General features: G+C 39.1%; 1 long non-coding RNA gene across 1 annotated transcript; it reads right to left on the reverse strand.

The window, feature by feature from the left end:
* Positions 1-710: 710 nt before the first annotated feature.
* LOC145425430 (uncharacterized) lies at positions 711-4,576 on the reverse strand. Its single transcript, XR_013906113.1, has 3 exons — positions 4,422-4,576; positions 3,162-3,296; positions 711-1,878 (listed from the first exon to the last, which is right to left on the reverse strand). It is a non-coding gene; the product is annotated as an uncharacterized LOC145425430 (long non-coding RNA).
* Between the last annotated feature and the right edge of the window lie 10,340 nt (positions 4,577-14,916).

Consider the following 14,916-nt stretch of genomic DNA (forward strand, 5'->3'; position numbering starts at 1 on the left):
TGCTTAACCTCTGTAACAGGATCATTAGCATAATCTCATCTCTCCCCAGCAGGGCCTCCTTCAAAACTACAGGAAGTGACACGTGTGGGAAGGTCACAAAGAAAATTAAAGCTTTCAAATATAAAATAAATGAATAAATACATAAATAACTAGATACATACACTGTAAAAAAATATTCCGTAGAAAAACAGAAAATGTCCTGGTAATTTTCTGCCAGTACATTTTCTGTTTTTTTACGGAGGTTTGACGGACCTTTCTGTAAATGATAAAACGGAAAATTCTGTAGATTTACAGTATACTCTCTGTACTATTTACGGACATTTCCTTCAGCTATAAAACAGAAAATTCCGTTTATTCACAGTATATTTTCTGTATCATTAACTGATATTTTCCGTTAATAGAAAAATTGAAATTTCTGTTTATATTACTATTTCCAAGCACTTCTTTTCACTGTAACTCATTAAATATAGTTCTTTATATCCTTAAACGTACATTTCTATGCAATTACAACCTAGTACACCATGTACTCAAAAATTCATAAATTAAAACTTAAATTAATTTGTGCTTCGTACACAACAACATTGGTACAATTAATGTTAAATATTCTTTTATTCTCCTTAACTCAAACACTATACTTAAATATAATGACAGCATCCATCTTGTCATAAAACTACTAAACAGCTGATACATGAACAAAATAACTCACAAGCTTTCAAATTTGAGCATTTTTATTTCCTTGAAATCAGGTTGCCCTCATGTAAATGTGTTTATTTACATTCATTCAAGTGGCTACCAAGTGTTTTCTTCAAACAGGACACCTGACAAACAAAAAATGTCATATTTAACGACATGTTCACATTTAATAATATCCAGAGTACCTTTTAGTTAGAATCACTGCCTTGTGGTAGTTTTGCCTCAGCCAAATGGTTAAGGTGTGGTTTACATCCATCTCTGTCCACTTATGATACAGTATACACATGTAGTCAGTTATAGCCAAACACCTTTGATTACTGAATTACATTCACTTCATTAATGAAGTGAATGTAATTCACATTTGTGTGAACATTTGTCTGAGATTAACTCTTTGGGCTCTTTACCTTACAATATAACATACTTGAGTCAAAATTTGTTGACTGTTTAAGTGGTGCCACATGAATACAACTGAACAGATCTAAAGAAGATGTTCCTGAACTTTGGGTTTATTCGAACAGGACTGATGGATAACCACAGGACTTTTCCCCATATGATAACTACAACACATAATAAATTAAGACAGATTACTGTCCCAAACTTAAAGATAAAAGTGTATTTACGGGACTTGTTTTGTCAGTGAGGAGCAAAGTATAATTAGAAGTGCTTGTTCTGATGAAAAGTTAAACTGTAAACAGCAGCATAGTGAATAAGGATCTGTGTCCACGAATCCTCAGCAGTGACAACACTTAAACATCATAGTTCAAAATCCTTAATGCACACCTTTTTCTCCATGGTGTTCAAATTCTCTAAGCTGGTTAAGTAGAGGAAAAAGTCTGACATATTTCATGACCATTAAATGTTAGACAAGGCTCTGAAAACGAGGTTACAGTTACAAACAAAAACCTCTGCTTGTGCGCACAGACCCTAAATCACAACAAATAAGACAATAGTAAGACAAATTACTACAAAGTCTTGTTACCGCTCTTCATATAACAGTGTGACAAAGTCCTGAATGCAGCCTGCATGTTAGTACATCAAGGTCCATCTGAGCTTTAAGTAAAATACACTCAGCTTTTCCTTGGATTTTAAGAGTTGCTCAGTTCATACAGGAACTGCAGCAGTCGGAGTTAACGTGTCGCTGTGTTGCTCCTCCGTGTCAGCCATTGAGACTAGTCGCAATTTATTCTGAGAAAAAAAAGAGAAACAACAAGTCATTTTTAAAAAGTTTGTATTTTTATAATTTTTTTTTACCTAGAGCATAAACAACATAAACAAAAAAAGGATTAGGGCTGTGCGATATGACGATATATATCAGATTACGATATAAAAATGTCTATCGTTTCATATTATACACTATTCTTTGTTTTGTGGTGTTGCAAAATAAACTGTTTACGGCAATATTTTTTTCATGGTTTTGATGGTCACTGTAGTTGCTATATTATTTCTTAAAGTTCTCTCCTTCTCTTATACTTAAAATAACCACACTATGGACGGACAAGTGACTGTTTTTACGCGTACTTTCGTTACCAACAATGAGGATAAAACCATCGTGTGGCTCCGCCGTCCGCTTGTTTATTTTCCACATAAACCTTTCACAATAAAGCTCAAGTTTCTGTTGAGACTTTTCAAACTAAACTGAAATGATATACATTATTCTCAAACATAAAATTTCAGAATATGCATCAAACAAATGACCTCAAATAAAAACATCAAGTAACTATAAATGGCGCTTACAGTCACCACGCAGATGAAGGCACAGAGAATACCAGCATGGCCAGCAAGGATGAGGCAGAACCAGAAGGACCAGTCAAAAGAAATCGAGGACCTTATTGTTAAATGAGGGGCTACCTCTGTAGCATGGACATGGTTTGGTTATGAAAAGTCTGACACGCCCCAGAAAACTGTACTATGCAAATTATGCCACAAACTGGTCCCCACCACCACTCGAACACGACAAACCTCTTTAACCACCTACACAAGAATCACATGAAAGAGTTTCGAGAGAGTTTACGAATGAAAAGCAAAAAAGAGTCGTCAGGTGCTCAAAATAATCCTTAGACTCAAACGTTAGAACAGGCTTTTCCTTGCAGCACGCCATCTAATAAATACTCAGAAAGAAAATGGCGGCCATTTAAACTCATGTCTAAAAATGTATAGTTTCATGCATCGGTCAAAACACTCGACTCCAGGTACACGACGCCCAACTGAAAACATTTCACATAAGTCGAGTTGCCCGAGAATCACAGAATTTACAGAAAATGCACTATTTTGTGATATATATCGTTATCAGGAGAGATACGTCTTATATTGGGATATGAGATTTTGGTCATATCACGCAGCCCTACAAAGGATTATAATTCACGTAGAGTTGCATACACATAACACCATTCTGTTGCAACAAAAGCAGTTTATAATTAAAGTAACATACATACCTTGAAAAACTAAATCAACCACAACATTAAACTCACCTTGTGTTTGTAGAGAAGGTGATCAGGGTTTTTCTTCATTTCCTGAGACCAGCTACTCTGGATCATCACCAGCTTGTATCTTCATCTTTTTTTTCACTCGGGGAAGTCTTTCCTTTTCTTGGCCATTGCTCTGCACTGGAAAACCAAAGTGTGTGATCAAAGGTGAAATAAGGGATATTTTTCCACTGCAGGACTTAAAGTGCTTCAAGTAGTGATAGCTGTTGATCCATTTCTCAAATAATCTGTAAGGATCTGGATTTTTAAGAAAGATACAAATATTTCTGCTTATATTTGGCTAAAAGCTTGATATAGACAAGGCATATAGAGCCCCTGCACACCAGCACTGCGCTTACATTATAGTTCAATCAAGAAATAGTTATTATTGATTTATTATTGAATTTTTTTAGTAATAATTTTTAGTATTTAATCACATTAGCACAGTGGGGTGACAAAAATATTCCACATACAAGAAATGCTGCTCAGCATTTCATAAATTACATTTTCAACAAATGTTGGAGTAAAAACACAGTTACAGGGAAAATGTGTCTGTCTGTAAATATTAACTAAACATTTCTATGTGCTACAAAATAGACATACTGTAATTGTAAATGTGCTGAGGTGAAACTATACTTTCAATAATTTTACCACTACAGTCTGTTAACCACCGAAATAATCTATGCTGGTCAGCTAGCTAAAAGTCTTTACTTTAGCAGCCCAAATCAGAGGCTAACATTAGCATTTGCTAGCGTCAGCCAGGAAGGTCTGAGGCTTAAACTAGGGTTAGTGTAACTTTGCCTGAAACCCTTTAAAGTGTACAGTAGAGCCAACTGTAAAACACAGGTATTGATACAGTACTTATTAGAGTCCTAGAATAATTTCTAGAACCATGAAGTTCTCACTTTCCCAGTTATCCACATCGCTGATTTTCGCTAATTAGCTAGTTAGCAGTCACAGCTGTGTAATACCCAGAGAGACACAGACAGCTAACTATAATATTTATGAAAACTGGTTCAGCCACTGAAGGGCAAAACTGGTGGTATCACAGTAAAAATTATTTTAACATTAATTAAAATAAAGCTTAAGTCATGTTAAACCTAAATAACAATTATTTTAAAAAATGAGTCAGCAAAATATTCCTGACTTGTCTGGAGACAGCCGAAACCAGTTAACAAATAAATTAACAATTCTTTCTAAATAAAAACGCGGAGTCTTTTGAAAAACATTATTTTAATAAAACGAAACATGAGTTTTAATACTTACCACAGAAATTTGAAGGCAGTTTCTCCAACTTCAGAATCCAAAATCCAGATGAAGCCTGAAAGAAGCCTAATGGCTGCTCTTGCGCTTACTTTTCCCTCCTTTTCAGGTTCTTTTTCCCACAATGCACTGCAGTAGTTGAGAAATACAGAAAAATACCTGTAAATGACTAATACGGAAAATTCCTTCACGTTTATACAGTAGATTGTACTGTATTTTTACGGATTTTTTTTACAGTGTATGTATGACTTGGGTATGAAAAATAATGACAAAACCAAATAGCAGAGGATGGATTCTCTGTGAAATATAAATAAATGTCTTCTGCACGTCTTACATGTGGATGCAGGTCATAGAAGCCGAACCAAAGAGCAGAAAATGGCCTCAGTTCATTACAGACACATTACCACAGTAATCTTTCTCATTACAAAGTTTTCCTCTCAGGAAGCACTCAGGCGGACGGAAAACAAATATTTTATGTCTAATGTATCACATTCTCCAGTCTTCAGTGTTTGGTTCATCCTTCAATGTTGTGTCTAAACAATGCCACAGTTTGATACCTCAGACAAACAGGCTCTAAGTGGCTAAATACAATAATATAAGTAGAGCAAATCCATTTACCCAGAGTCACTGACTGAAAATCTTCAGATCTGTTTAGGTATGATTGATTGTTTTTATGCATTTTTAATGAATGATCTGCATATTTATTTAATTTTCCTCCTTTTTTATAACATCAGATAAACCCAGGGCCACACTGACAGCAGGAACAACAATCATACCAGTAGGGGGCAGTGTGACACTGACCTGCTCACAGTCTGTTCTCTAAAACCTAAAAGAGGAACTATGGATTTGATCAACTGGTCCCTGAATGCAATTGACACCCTCTTCTCGACGAGAAGCCTGGGTTCCGGAGAGCCCATTGAAGACATCTATCTTTTTGGAACCATGATAACAGGCTTCTTGCTGATCGGCGCTGGCTTGGCCCTGGCTTATCGAAGAATAAAGAAAGCGGGAACAGCTGTTCAAATCCCAACAAGGCTGCCCGATATGTTGATTGGAATGATGGAGCGAGAATGGGCTCATTAGACGCAGCACGGATGACATCTTGGAGAAGCTTGCAGCTGCTGTGAGTGCTGAGACTCTGACAACATCTGACAACATCTTGGAGAGGCTCACAGCTGTCGTGAACACTTATGCTCTATGAGCAAACTGGATAACATCTCGGTGTAGCTTGATAACATCGTGGAGAGGCTCACGGCTCTCCAACGAGAATGGTGAGGAACCAGTGATGGACATTAGATTGACTGTAAAATTGACATGCAGTGGTTCATACTAAAGCAAGAACACCACCATTATTTCATGCTGCTACCACATCGGTCCCAGCTGTGGTCTCAAGGCTGGAGCTGAACATAACAAACAATTTCTCCCCTGATGACAAACTGTGTTTAGACTCTTTGTTCCAAACGCCCTCATACGCTTATCTCCAAGGCCGAGTCAGATGGCGGGTCTGGGCCCAGCGCTGGATGAATAGCTGCAGCCTGCAGGGCAGGATCTGCATCTTGTCGCGTGCTTCATGATGTCGTGATGTGGACATTTATGTGCTCTTTGTGCAGAGGAGGTTTGTTTGTTTTCTGTTCTCATGCTGTCCCCCCATAGGAGCCCAGCATGAGTAGAGGTCTCTTTTTTCCCCTCCTCGACTTGCCCATTGTGTTGTACATTTCAGTGTTTTTCCATAATGCTGTCCATTTCACTGCAGGGCAACTTGCATGTGACAAATAAAGGCTTTCTTGATTCTTGATTCTTGATTCTTGACATATGCATGTAACTGACACAGACACACACAAACTGCTCTCCTAGTGGAACTCAGTCTGAGTCGAGTCCTTTTTTTCTCCTTCTGTCTCCAATATTGTGTATTTTCATTGCCTTTCTTAAATGCTACCTCTTCTGACCTGTAATGTGATGTTTGTATAATATATGTAAGGTGGGAAGGGTCCATTTCCACTGCAGGCAACTGGAAGTGACAAATATGGGCTTCATTCATTTGTTCATTCATAAACACAGAGTCACCAGACCATGACAAATTACTTTTTAAATACTGCAAAGAAAATATAAAACTTTCACAGTGTTGATAAAAATGAGTTTAAAGTTTATTTTATCTTGTCATCAAGATTTGGTCATGTTACCATTTCCATCTAGTTTTTTAAATTATTTAGATTCAATAATTTATTTGTTTTTGTTCTTTTTCTAAACTGAACTGCAGATAAACCAAAGGCCAAACTGAGAGCTGATAACACAGCTGTTCCAGTAGGGGGCAGTGTGACCCTGACCTGCTCTGTGAACCCATCATCATCATCTGGATGGAAATACTACTGGTACAGAGATAATACCACAGTGGATGTTGTCTCCCCATCAAACGGACAAATCAGTGTCTCACAGGAAGGACTCTACAGGTGCAGAGGAGGAAGAGGAAACCCAGTTTACTACACAGAGGACAGCCAAGAAGTTCAGATTAACACAGCTGGTTAGTTTAGATTCAGCAATGTTGAATAGATTGATGATTGAGGATTACTATGAAGGTCAAACAGCATTATATCTCATGGTAACCTCTTTGGCATTGTAATAATGATCTTATTGGAAATGGTTGAATATGAATAGTCATGTAAAATGTGGAGTCTAGAGAATCAGTGTCAGGAATGTGATCCAAGGAGGGGAGACTAGGTGGGATTATGAATGTGAAACAATCATTTTCAGCAAATCTCCAAATCAACATAAATTCACAATTAGTTCTGTAACAATTCTACAAGTAACACTGCAAGTAGTGTAGAGCAGGAGTCACAACATGAAACCACAGAGCAGAGTCATGCTGACAGTTTCTGACAGGAAACAGAAAATCTCAATGTAAACATCAGTTTTTGTTTCTTTATATTAAGATTTCAGATCCAAAATCTGACATTTTCTAGTTTCAGCTTTTGGATGTGAAAGAAGTTCATTTATCGTTCCGTTCATCATCGGACTTGTTAGTGGAATTATTGTCGTGCTGCTGCTGATGTGTTGCTATAAACAGATAAAGGGTGAGAGACTTTCTGATTGACTTTTTAAAGGAAAAATAATTTATTTTAATGCTGTGACACTTTTAAACAAACTGATGTAATAATCTTTGTGCTTTTTACAGATCCCTGTTGTAACAGGTTGGTGCAGCAGTTTAGTTTCATTTATATAATTTCAAATGAAACTAACTTTGAATTATTCCTCATTAAATTTTCATTATTTGTTTCAGTCTCACTCAGTCTCAGAGCACCAATCAAAGCTCTGCTTCACAACAAACATCCAACCAGAATGAAACTCAGGTTTACTCCTCTCTTCTTCATGGTGAGACCAGAAATTATTACTTTTTTCTTTCTCTTTAGAAAAAAAAACATCTTTTATTAAACAAAAACAAAAATAAATATTTTTTTTTCTTTCTTATTTTCAGTGACTTGTAGGTGATCTTTCAGTCTATGAATCAATCAGAGGCTCTGGAAACACTGGAAGTGGTACAAACAGTATAAACTTTGATAATAGCAGAGCTGTAAGAAATGTAAATATTTGATCTGACTGATCAAACTTCATTATTTCAGCAGATGAATACAACAACGTCACATCTGGATTTCAGCTTGAAGGTCTTGATAAAAGGAGTGAGTACAAGAAACATGAAATGTAATAATTGGTCGAATGTTTTTGTAACTTGTGTCATTTTAGAGGAAGACAGTCTCCATGTTATTAAACACAATAATCCATCATCACAACAGGCAGACATGATGGCACAGAGGAGAGCTCTGACTACAATAATGTGAATCCTGAATCAGCCTCAGGTACAAATGTGAACTCTACACACACTGAATCATTAGTAATCAGATTACATGTGCAGTTAAATGTGTGACATCATTGCTAAAGTTTGTGGAGCTGATGAGCTGAATCACTTTTTATACGATTGGCTTTAGTTGTGTTCTGCTGCTGTTGTGATGTCTGAATAAAATAGATGAGATCAGTTCTGTGTGATTAAAGCATGAACGTGTCAGAAAGCATCATCACATCTTTGGCAACATTATTTCTTTGTTTTTCACTTTCAAACTCGTATTTGTTCTGATTTTGTTTCAGGTCCATAAAAGGATTATTTCAACAAAACTCAAGACTCACGAACAACGTCAGCAACGTCAGTGTAAACAATGACATGCTCTTGGTTTAATATCAACACTGGAAGACTGATTATATGGTTCATCTTTGTATTAAAATCCTATTGTGTTTATTTCTGTTGTAATAAGTGGAGGGTGGATGGTGTGGGACATTGTTTCCATCAAGACACAATTTCATGATTTGGTTCTGTGAGTTTGTTTCAGTCTCTTTGTTTTATTTCTATAAGATGTTCACTCACTTCCTGCTGAATTTTACATGTTATCTTTAAAGTGTAAGAATAGATTATTTTAGTATTAGGGATTTAGTTGTATTAACCATAGTAAAGCATTATATCCGTTATTCATTTAAGTAGGCCATAGGTCAAGCTGCTAAACACTCACACATAGAGCAGACACACAGAATTGGGAGAATAAGTCAGAGGTGTATGTGAGAAGCAGAGGCGACAGAAAGGAGAACACAGTGTGCGAAGAAATGGGCAGCAAGGACACGAGAAAGGGAGACAGCAGATAGAGAGACATTAGCAGGCGCCTAGTTTTGAGAAGACAAAGGTTGTTGACCTCTGTGTGCTGTTGGGACTGCCCCAGCAGATTTTGATGATTGATGCTGAACTGTGAAAATCCCCATGTACATGTAATAAAATTAGTTGATCATTTGTTCTGAGAAAAAACAGGAATGAAATATTACACTGTCTTATGATGCATTATAGTGCTGATTTATAAGAAATGCTGTTTGCAGAGAATCATAGCCTTATTTGTCTGATTAGAAAGAACAAAACATACTGCACAGGAAGCCAAGGTCATAACTTACACTTACTGAGAGAGAGAAAAAATGTAAATGCTTAGTTTAGAGGGAGGCTGAAGCTACAAGAGTGTGAGAAACGGTCAGACACTTCGAGATTTTGCCAGACACCCTCCTGTCCACATCTCCCGTCTGGCCGTTTGTAATGCTCAAAGTGTTGTATGGAATAAAGAGAATTGTATCGATTAAAGAGATTGTTGATTGAGCATTTATACACCGAGTGTTGTTCTTCCTTCAGCGCAAAGATCAAAGAATTGGGGAATTTAACAAAAGCTTGCTGTATGGAGATGTTTATTGCATATTTTTCATATAAGTAACAATAAATAATAAGAATTATGTTAATATACATGTTTCCAAATTGTGATGCACAAAAACTTATTGTCAATGTTCAGATTTTACAATGTTATTCATGTCATCACTGAGGCCATGACAGAGAACATTTTGTGTGTGATCAAATAGTTTTCTGTAGGTGATGTTTGTGTCTTTTATGCTGTTTACAGTTTGATGTGTGTAAAATATTTTTGGTGCTTTTAAAAATAATCAAATAATATCACGACAAAACGTCTTTGTTCTTCTGAGTGACCCGTGATGCTTATATGTGGATAAAAATGTCTTTTCTAACTGTCTGTTATATCCTATTTATTAATCTGCTGAAAATGACTCATGATTTCCGCCTGAGCCCCCAGAAAAGAGGAAAAGCAGCCTGTGGTTGAAGAGAAAAAGTAAATGACTTGTTTTAGCAAAGAGGCAACAAGAAATGCAGACAATAACAGCACAGTGTTGTTCTCTTGACAGCTACATGCTGATATTGTCAGATATAAATATAAAGTATTTCCTTAGTTGAAGGGATACAAAAGTGTCAGGTGTGCCCCTGTAGCACTGCGCTTGTTCTCTGTGTGGACTGCACATTTTATATGATCTACCTGTACTAGGAAAAATACCACACTGTGACAACTGATGAAAACTCTTATTTAGAAAAATATCAGACAAAAATACAGTGCCGAACGGTACAGACAGAAAACAGCAGATATCATTGTTCAAAGGTAGGTCCTTTAAAAGACCCTTTACCAGGTATCATAATCTTGGCTGTAAAAGTGTCAGAAATCATACTGTAAGTGACAGCTTTTGGCCTTTTTCCCCCAGAAAATCCTCAGCTTTCAATACCTGGCAGTCGTTATACTTTATTGTATTCGTATGACAGTGGAACAACAGTGGGGAAAAAACAGACTCTGTTTTTTCAGATTTATAGTGAAGTGGAAACAGATTTAACATAAATGAAATGTAATACAACATCAACTTTAAATATGAACTATACTAGTGTAACGGGTGTATTAAAAAATAATTTATATTTCACCAAAGATCCATCCTGCAGTGTTATCTTGCTTTGTCAGTATTGGTTATGTATATGTGTTTATTTATATATGTTTATTTTCTGTATTTATATTTTGGGATCTTTTATTTTGTTTGTGTGACCTTTGACTTCCCACGAAGTCACTTCCTGTAGCTGCGCGCTATTTTCCTCAGAGGCCCCGCTGAGGAGAGGTGAGCGTAAGCTAGTGTTCTCAGTTACAGAGCGAATAAACACAGTTAAAGTAACTAAAAAGTAATTCAAACACTGCTCATTCCCTTTGTGCATTTTGTCTCACAGTTCTGTTAGATATTCTAGTGTGAATTATTGTTTCTCTGCCAAGTACAGCACTTTATTGTAACATGCTAGTTAGCCAATCTCAGATGAGAGCATAGGAGCATGCACGTGGCTTCTCATGTGGTCCGCTATCCTTCTCTCTCCCTTGAAGGTGTTCATGCAGAAGTCCAGTAAAGTGAAGTTGCTGTACTGTTTTGTTTTATTTTAAACAGGTATGTGAGCTCCCTCTTTTATTTTTGTGTCATGTGAACTGGTTATATCTTCTGTTTGTTTGTGATTCATGTTCACTGTTTCAACTTACTGTAAATATGTAAAATTGCCACTGGTAAATGAAGTCTCCCTAAAGTATAATTTTGTTGATGAGGTAATTGTCACTATATGTTCACGATGCAGTGCATTTTTGTTTGTTATATATGAATATAAATACATTTTAGCAGTATTATTTGGTAATTTGATTTGTTGTAATGTTGCACCTGAGTCGCGTAGAGGCCCCGCTGAGGAGAGGTGTTCATGCAGAAGTCCAGTAAAGTGAAGTTGCTGTACTGTTTTGTTTTATTTTAAACAGTTCTGGGAGAATAAATCCACCCAGCTGGCAAAGTGAGAGCTGACTCCTCTGGTCATTCGCACAACACAACGCAGAGAACTGACGGGAATAAGAGTTTAAGGCCAGACGGGCTACACTAGTACAAAAAAGTATTTGAGCCTAGCCCACTCAATTTTTTGTATATCCTTCTTTTTATATTGCAAATCTCTCTCTATTGTGGAGAGCCAAGTGCTCCACGTGTCATCATTACTTACCTGTGATTGGACCGTGCATTCTAATGATGCACCGTAAAGTTTCGTAATGTTTTTCTTCTCATCTTTCAGTAACCGTTTCTCTCTAGCCCAACTGGTCGAGAGATACAGTAGTGCGAGTCACCCTGGTAAAACCAGCCGGAGTTGACTTTTCTGTGTTAAGACAGCGATAGCGTGTGATCTAGGGTAACCAACCGTCCTCTTTTCCCCGGACATGTCCTCTTTTCACGTTCTGTCCGAGGGGATTTTCGAGACTGATGAAAATGTCCGGGTTTTTCTATAGGCCTACAGGTGTGACATCACACATATGGGTCATATGTGTGATGTCACACGCCGAGCTGCTGCTTTGTGAGTGGTTGTTCTGCCTCACAGATGGAACAGATGATCTTTAAAAGATGCCAAAGCGCAAGTGCAGCTTTTCAGACGAACTGCAAAAGAAATTTCCCTCGTACCATCGCGGTACAGGTAATTTTTCTTATACAGATAAGGCCTTCTTTCTGTACCATTTTTTAATTCCAGAGGTTTTTAAGTTATTTTTTGTTTTGCACTTCTTGCCTAAAAGCCTATATCACATTTTTTATTTCACCATTCATTAATTGTTAAATATGTTAAAATTTTCTTTAAACAAACAGTATTAAGAAAATTCTTCATGACTGGGCGAAGTGTTATCATTTTTGGAAATCAAACTATGCTTACACTATTGTGATTGTACCGTAATACACCAAATATCCCTGTAAATCTCAGCTTCTCTTCTTTTCTAAACCGCATTCTCCGCTGGTGGGCCCATGGTAAATAAGAGTAAGTGTCAGTGTGGACATACCGATATAGTTCCTCTCCCATATTTCTCATGTCAGACTCTGAACACAGCTTCCAAGTACAATCACTGGACTGTGTTTACAGCTGGTGGCCAATAGAGGGAGACATAATCCATTTATAATTTATTGTATCTGTCATGGTCTCCCAGTCCTCCTGGTCAACCAACACGTTCTTTTTCCTTACGAGTGTAATGAACTCGATACTTTACTTTCTGTTTCTTTCCTGTACGCACTGCTGCAGTTCCATCTAAGAAGCAACCTGGCTGTCTTAAAGGTGATGAAAATTCATTCAGAATTAGCAACACTGATGATGGTAATTATTAAAAAGTATTGGTACTGGTATCAGTATCAGTGATATAGGCCTGGTATTTACTTGGTATTAGATTGATACCAAATCTTGCAGTATTGCACACGACTAATAAGTAGTGATATTAAATTCATTAAACTGATATAATTTCAGCACCATGGACAGCACACAAGGTTTTCACTGCATGAGCTGTGCTCTCTAACACGTGACTGTTTGTAGTGGTGGACAAATTTAGCTGCATGCACACATAGCTCTCTCTGTGATAGGTTAAAAATTTAATTTAAAAATATATGTATATTGATTATTGGCTGAAAGTGATTAAAATTTTTAATATTGTGACACAGTGGGTCCGCACTCTGGAAGGGAGGGGAACATCCGAAGAGGCATACACCTGCTGAATGGCCTCCACAACCCTGTGGGACAATCGAGACTTAGACAAGGGTCTGACCAGAATTCCATAGTGGAAGCTCACAAACGGCTGGTCTGACTTCCTGAACGGCCGGATAAGCAAGAAGTTCTGTGCCAAAGCACAGAGATGGCACAGGGCAACCTGGCTCCCAGCTGCCTCCTTGTGCAGGTCCCCTGTGAGGAATATTCATAACTCCACTGACTTGGACAGGTGAAATTCAGATGGGGTCGTCAGCAGCAACCCAGGGTTAGGCCGGAGGATAACCCCTGTGTCACCTTCATCATTGCCTTTGGACCGACAGAGTGTGCAGCTCACAAAGAATCATGTTAACTGTGGTCTGGTGGGGGTCCAGCTGGTGGGCCTCACACCAGGAGGCAAACAGCCCCCGAAGGAAGCAGTAGGCAGTCCTGGTGGATAGCGCACAAACCTCCTGCAGCATTCTCACTTTTAGATCAGGCCAGGCATGGAGCCTCTCCCTCTCAGGGTACAGGCTGTCACCCTGAGCCCTACTGGGAAAAGATGGAACAGTGACCCCTCACCTGGAACAGGAGGTCCCTCAGAACAGGGAGCTCCGGGGGTGTCCTGGCCATGAGTGGCAGGATAGCTGAAAACTAGCATGTAGGGCCAAAGAGGGGTCACCAGGATCAACTCCTCGGTCTGGACCTGGTGAAGGAATAACTGGAGGAGGGGTATGGAGGGAAGGCACAGAGAAGAACCTGTGGTGAGGAGTGCACCAAGTTGTCTGCAGGGAGAAGAACAGATGGCAATGTGTCGATTCTCTGGGGGAAAAAAACTTCTGCCCCTCTGAAGCGACTCCAGATCTGGTGGACCACCTCTGGATGGAGCGGGGGAGCTGGCCACAGGGAGGGGTTACCTGCCCCTCCCTTCCTTCCCTCCCCATCTCCAGCTGCCTCCCTCTTCCCGCTCCACCACAACCACCCACACATGCAGGGCCTTGGAGTAGGGGTATGTCACCAGGGTGCAGAGGAGGCTACCCCCCCCCCCCCCCCCCGTCCCCTTCTGGCTGCCTCTGCCTCAATTTTATCCCACAACTTAGACATTCACATTACTCACACTCTCATTACACATACATATAGGATCTTGGGGGTGGGCACGATACACGGAGTCCAAATTACCATCAGGGTGTACACCTCACCCCTGGCGTCGTTGCCCACCTCTCAATTTTAAATACACTTAGACATTGAGGGCTAACAGGAGGGACTATGCGCTTACCTGCTGCTCTCTGGCAGGTAGCTCCATGCCCTCCTGGGTTTTAAATGCACCTTAGAACACACATGCATCAACACTACAATGAGCGGGTGGAGGGAGGTTTGGAGTCTTCTCTCACCCCCGTTCTCTGCGACCTGCTGGAGCAGGGAGGCTAGGAGGAGGAGTTGGCCGTCCGATTGCGGTCTGGAGTGTGGGGCCTCCCTGCTGCTACAGAGTCGGGGCGGTCTGCCTCTCCCCACCGCAGGGAAAAGGGTAACACCACCTGGGTCTGGGTGCGGTTCCCCCCTCCAGGGGCAGGGGTACCTAGACCCGGTTCGTAGAGTACGCTT

Source organism: Astatotilapia calliptera, chromosome 3 (assembly GCF_964374335.1).
Source record: "Astatotilapia calliptera chromosome 3, fAstCal68.1, whole genome shotgun sequence".
NCBI classification, from domain to species: Eukaryota; Metazoa; Chordata; class Actinopteri; order Cichliformes; family Cichlidae; genus Astatotilapia; species Astatotilapia calliptera.